Here is a 6452-nt window from a genome sequence, read left to right as displayed (position 1 = left end):
TATAAATAACTTTAGAGATATTTGCATATACTATTAAGTTGTACATAAAATAAATTAAAAGTAAAGACAACTTTTGCCATGTACTAATCTTCATAATCTAAATTTTTCTCTCTCTAATTCCAATATATTCTCTTCAATGTATAGTTTAAAAATATACTTCCAAAACAATTGGCAATACTACAATACACGTATCAACACTTCGCCGCGAGTTACGTCCCTTTGCGGGGTCAACCAAAGGTCAATCGGTGAAAAACCAAGTTTTCCTTCTTTACCTTACCAAATGTAAGATGTTATTACTTTGAATTTTAGCCAATTACCAAGTTTTCATACAAGTTAATGGGTTGCCCCAATCTGGGGCATATTGTAGATGACTGCAATTGATGGAAAAATAACAGATATCAAAGCTACAGAGAGGAAAATTACAAAGGCCAACGTAGGGAAATACGATTTTTATCCGGGAGATGGCGGACAAGGGACGTAACTTTCGCGAAGTGTTGATACGTGTATACTCTGGTCCGAACCTCTCTAAGACATACATGTTAGCATATTTGGTTGAACTTTCTCAATTTTTTGTTTGTTTGAAAAAGTAATTTTCAAAAAGAAATATTGATAGAAATCAATTTGATAATTGTCACTTTCTCTGTACATACTTTAATGTGTTTAGCGTGTTGAAATAAATCGTTTTCGATATCTAATCACGTGTGACGTGTAATACGCAAAAGGGATGTGCATTCTTTTGGATGCTCTTCACGTCAAAACACACAGCTCGTAAATCGCATGTAAAAGAATTAAGATTATTTCACAGAATGGAATGTCCGCAGAAACACACGTCTTTTTCTCTCCTCAATAGACAAATTAAAGAATATGAATAAAAACGGAGAAGTCCCAGCAATCCGTGGCACGGATCCAATAAAAGTACACATACAATCATATGTTCAAAAGTTTTCTATGTCTTAATAGTCGGCGATAGAATGTTTGAAGGGTTTTTATAAAGAAATCTCAAACGGATATACATTTAGACACCGTAGAATTACAGGTTATTGTTTTAGGATTGTATTTCTTAGTTGATTGTATCTTGTTTAACGTCACTCTTGAGAATTTATCACTCATATGGAGACGTCACCAATACCAGTGAAGGGTTTCAAGCTAAGGCTTATGCTCGGCGCTTACGGCCATTGAGCAGTGAGGGTTCTTTCGCGTGCAACACCTACTGAGACACGGGGCATCCGTTATTAAGGTAATCTCCGAGGACCCGTGACCTTCACACCTGGTGTCGAGCGTTTGGTGATGGAACTGTCAAGACTTAGGTCTGTCGCGGCCGGGATTTGAACCCCGGCCTTCCGCATGCGAACGTTACTAGGTTGAAACTAAAGTGTCTTATGTTATTCCAATTCACTGTAGGGAAACACCATTGGAAAAACAACACAATACTCAGTATTCAGATGATGACGACGGCTTAACCTCATATAAAACTGTAGAACGTTTAACAAACTCCATTATCATATGATCTCGTATATTGTAAATCAGATATTGGATTTAAGTAGCCTACTCAGATGTGGAAGCAAATGTAGGCATGCATGGCATAACATGGAATGAGCAGCTAACAGCTACCCTGATAAAACAAATCAAAGGATTTTGTTCCGCATGAATGGTGTTCATTTAACGGATTTGGGTAGTGGTCGGCCTGTTAAGACAATCAAAGGTGAATTGAAACAATTCTTATTTTGTAAATATAAAAATAAAACATGTATCTGAATTGGTGATGCTTATTATGCTTTGATATATATCGGAACATACAATTTAATTAACAATATTCAAATAAGATTGCTACACGTAGCCATGAATGTGTGTGTGTAACACTAAGCTTGTAGACACTCCTCAGACCATATCTTCTCTTATCTCCATTGATTTCATATTTCACATGTAGATTTACCACCAAGAGAGGGAGAACCATTTAAAGGTCAAGGTCACTACGAGGCTTCATAGAAAAAGCTTATAGTCACTTGAGTGGCAACATCCTTCGCTTCTTCGTATGTGGGTGTTGCTAAAACGCGGAACGGAAAATACTTTAGGTAATGGTATTATGAGGTCAGCATTTTGTAAAATCTGAAGGCTTATGAATCAGGGAAGCGGAAATTACAAAGAGAACGGAATCTACCGTTTCATATAAACTTCATACAAATACATAATGTATTTTAAAATCACTATAACTTACTATTAAAATAGTATTAATAAGCAAGCATCTGGATAGCACACGCTTTCCCGGACCTTGTCATATTCTGACCAATTTCCAAAGATTTGATTTTTAAAAATCATGAAGCATACTTTCCCCGAGTTTTGGTAATTTCTTAGCTTCATTAATCATTCGATTCTTGCATTTAGGTCCCGTTTTTCGTTCAATTCCGTGTTTTCGGAACACCCTTAAGCTTCATAGCTTTGTTATCAAGAGGGAAAGAAACCTATGATCTTTTATGCATATTTACAAAACATATGAAGAACAAGATCTGTTTGTGAACCACAAATGCCCCCGATAATGGCAAATTACAAAGACAGCCAAGGTCACAATGACAAAATATATTGGTACCAGTAGAATGATCTTGTCACAAGAAATGCTCATGTGCAATATGAAAGGTCTAATATTTACCATTTAGAAGTTATGACCAATGTCATTTTTTTAAAAGTAGGTCAAATTTCAAGGTCAAAAGGTTTAGTATCTTATCACAAGGAATACTCATGTGAAATATCAAAGCTCTATCACTTACTGTTCAAAAGGTATAAGCAAGGTTATAGTTTTCAAAAAGTAGGTCAAACTCCAAGGTCAAGGATAAAATGTGTTGGTATCCACGGAAAGGTCTTGTCACAAGAAATACTCATGAAATATCAAAGCTCTAACTCTTACTGTTCAAAAGTTGTTTAAGGTTAGTTTTTAAAAAAAGTAGGTCAAACTCCAAGGTCGAGTCCACAGGGTAAAAAGGGTCTTGTCAAAAGGAATACTCAAGTGAAATATCAAAGCTCGAGCACTTATTGTTCAAAAGTTATTAGCAAGGTTAAAGTTTTTAAGAAGTAGGTCAAACTCCAAGGTCAAGGGGTCAAAAACGTTGGTACCCACGGACAAGTCTTGTCATAGGGAATACTGATGTGAAATTTCAAAGCTCTAGCACTTACTGTTCAAAAGTTATTAGCAAGGTTAAAGTTTCAGACAGAATGACAATATGCCCCCCCCCCCTCCCCCTCCTCGGGGGCATAAAAATTACTGTGATAGACACGCTATAGGTAACACATTTTGCTCTATTTATTTCATGCTTGACGTGTAGTTTTCTTATCCAGTGAGGATTGATTCTTGTTTATCGTCTCTCTAGATAAGTTTTCAATCATATGGAGACGTCACCAAGACCGATGAAGGGCTTCAAATTTTGGCCTTTTGCTTGGCGCTTACGGCCATTGAGCAGTGAGGGTTCTTTAGCGTGCCACACCTAGTGATTTTGAGGTCAAATGGTAAAGGTCGCTAGAAGACTTCATGGAAAAAGCTCGCAGATACAAGTACTCTGCTGATGCTATTTTTTGCCGCATTGAATTCATACTCCACATGTAGCTTCTTTTTTCAGAAAGGAAAAATCCTATTGATTTGGGGGTTTAATGGTCAAGGTCACCACGAGATTTCATCGGAAAAGTTTGTAGACACTATACAGGCTACTTTTGCTCCATTGTGTAGTTTTGTTATCAAGAGAGGTTTAGGGGTCAAAACGTCAATGTCATAACTGGACTTCATATAAAAACATTGACATTCTACACGCCATATCTTTACTCCATTGATTTCATACTTCACCAATAGATTTGGTATTATGGGGAGATCTTACTGATTTTTCGTTCGAATCATTTGAAGGTATCAATAGGCCTAATTCATTTCATGACAAATCTAGATTGATTCAATATTGTTTAACGTCCTTTTCGAGTCTTTCACTCACCTGGAGACGTCACCATTGCCGGTGAAATCTAAGTTAAAAACATGTTTCCCGCAGCTAGATCTAGTTATTTTTCATCACAACAAATAAGTAATGATTGTAGTTGTAAAACTGTCATTTATTAATGACAAGAAGATATCGATATAAAAAAAATTAAGAGAGATCCAACTTTCTTATCAAATTGTACATAGACTTGGTTTAGGATCTCCCAAAGGTACATGTAAAGATGTAGTATGATAATTATAATCACTATGATGAAAAATAGGGTGGCAACAAACAATAGGCCACAACTATAGCCAAATGACAACGTGTAAAATATATACAGCAGGATGGTTGTAGGGGTGGCGGTGGTGATTCGCTTCAAATAAGTCAACTGTCTAACGGTAATAACTATACTGATGACGTCATGCAATAATTTATTACGTCAAGAGATAATCTAGTTAACGTCACATATGTATTAGTGCATCATTACGTCACAAGCCAGCAAAAATTATGTACCGGTGCATTGTTACATGTATATAAATGGATAAAACGTATTATTTACAATAATACCACTTTATGCCTTCTATATGATAAATCTAGAAGTTAAAACATGTTTCCCGCAGCTAGTTATTTTTCATCACAACAAACAATGATTGTAGATCATAAAAATAGAATTTCTATCAGAACTCTAAGACTATAAGAACCGGACACCAGGGAGCATTGCCAACATGCTTAAGACCTTAGATCTTCCATCTTTACAAGACGAAGGAAAGAATTGCGCCTAACGTTCCTATTCAAGGTGGTTGAAGGGCTAGCACCAGCGATACCGCCTGATACTTACATTGTACTTGGTAGCAGCCACCAACAAACGACGAATCAAGACCAAGAAATTTACTGACTTTGAAACACGGAACATCATCCATAGTACCAACAATAGCCGTTGTTCCAATATACTAGAACCGCCGCAGTGGCCGAGAGGTTAGAGCGTTCGCCCCGTATGAGGTAAGCCGGGGTTCGAATTCCGGCCGCGACATACCCAAGTCGTTGAAACGGGTATTGACAGTTCTATTGCCAACGCACGACATCAGGTGTGAATGTCCTCGGAGATGACCTTAAAAAAGGATGTCCCGTGTCACAGTAGGTGTGGCACGGTGACGTCTCCATATGAGTGAAAATTTTTCGAGCGAGACGTTAAGCAAAATACAATCAATCAATCAATATACCATCATGCAACACACCTATCAGAAGAAACTCATTCTTCATGTGTACAGTCATTGACTGGAATGAACTGAGTGACCACCAAGTGTGTTCAAAGACTGTAGAAGGCTTTAAATCAAGCCTTTGAACAGCGCGAATAAGATCTATATGCGCTCTCTCATTTCCGTTGATCATATGCCAGAAGTGGTGATTCAACGTACCTATACAGATACAGATTTTCTTGTTTGTAAGTTCTTCTAAAGCAATTACAATTGGGAAAATTTTTCATACATATTTGATATTGCGCAAGTACATATGACCATTTATTTGCAAACAATTTAGGATCTAGCACTGCCGCGTAACCTTGTGACCCTGATGCATCAGTTTGCAAATTTAAATGTTCCGAAGACATCCATTCCTAATCTGAGAAAATTGACTTGTCATTGAAGTGTTCAATGAAATCTGACCAAGTAGCCAAGTCGGCTCTCGCTTCCATATGTAAAACTTGTACGGTACCAATTTTGATGCACCAGATGCGCATTTCGACAAATAATGTCTCTTCAGTGATGCTCAACCGAAATGTTCGAAATCCGAAATAACAATAAAGTTTTAGAGCTATTATAGGGGAAAACAGTGTGCCAAAAAAGTGGAGTCAAATTCATCTAAGATAAGAGCTATGCGTGAGGGAGATAATCCTTAAGGAGGTATGCTACACCAGAGAAATTTGATGTAGATGAAAAGTGGAGGATATGTATGTAACAATATTTTGAAGTTGAAAATTTTCAAATTTACTTTATTTTGTCAAAAAATTCAATTTTAGTAGAAGGTAATCTGAAAAAAATTTAAAACCCCTGATGGACTCGAACCTACGACCTACAGTTCAGCAGTCGGCATTCTAACCTACTGAGCTACTCGGCTAGGTACTCAAATGGAAAAGGAAAAGTCAAATATTGCTGATATCGATTTTTTCATCCATGTTTTTATAGGAAGTCAGCCATTATGACGATGTAGAGTACTACCTTAATTTTGAAATGAATTTCTAAATTTTATAACAGCAATTAAATATACATCCGTATTTTCAAGGCTAGTAACGAAGTACTTATCTAACTTAATATACCTTGTAGAATCATCTAAACTACAAGCGAGATTGATTAAATACCGCAAAAAAGTTCTGCCTGGTACTACAATCCCACATGCAAAATTTAAGAGAACTACTGGAGGTTATCCCACCCACCCCATTTTAGCTCACCTGAGCTGAAAGCTCAAGTGAGCTATTCTGATCGCCTGTTGTCCGTCTGTCTGTAAACTTTT

Source organism: Ostrea edulis, chromosome 6, assembly GCF_947568905.1.
Source record: "Ostrea edulis chromosome 6, xbOstEdul1.1, whole genome shotgun sequence".
NCBI classification, from domain to species: Eukaryota; Metazoa; Mollusca; class Bivalvia; order Ostreida; family Ostreidae; genus Ostrea; species Ostrea edulis.
The sequence above is the reverse complement of the archived record's forward strand: the minus strand, read 5'-3'. Positions refer to the sequence as shown.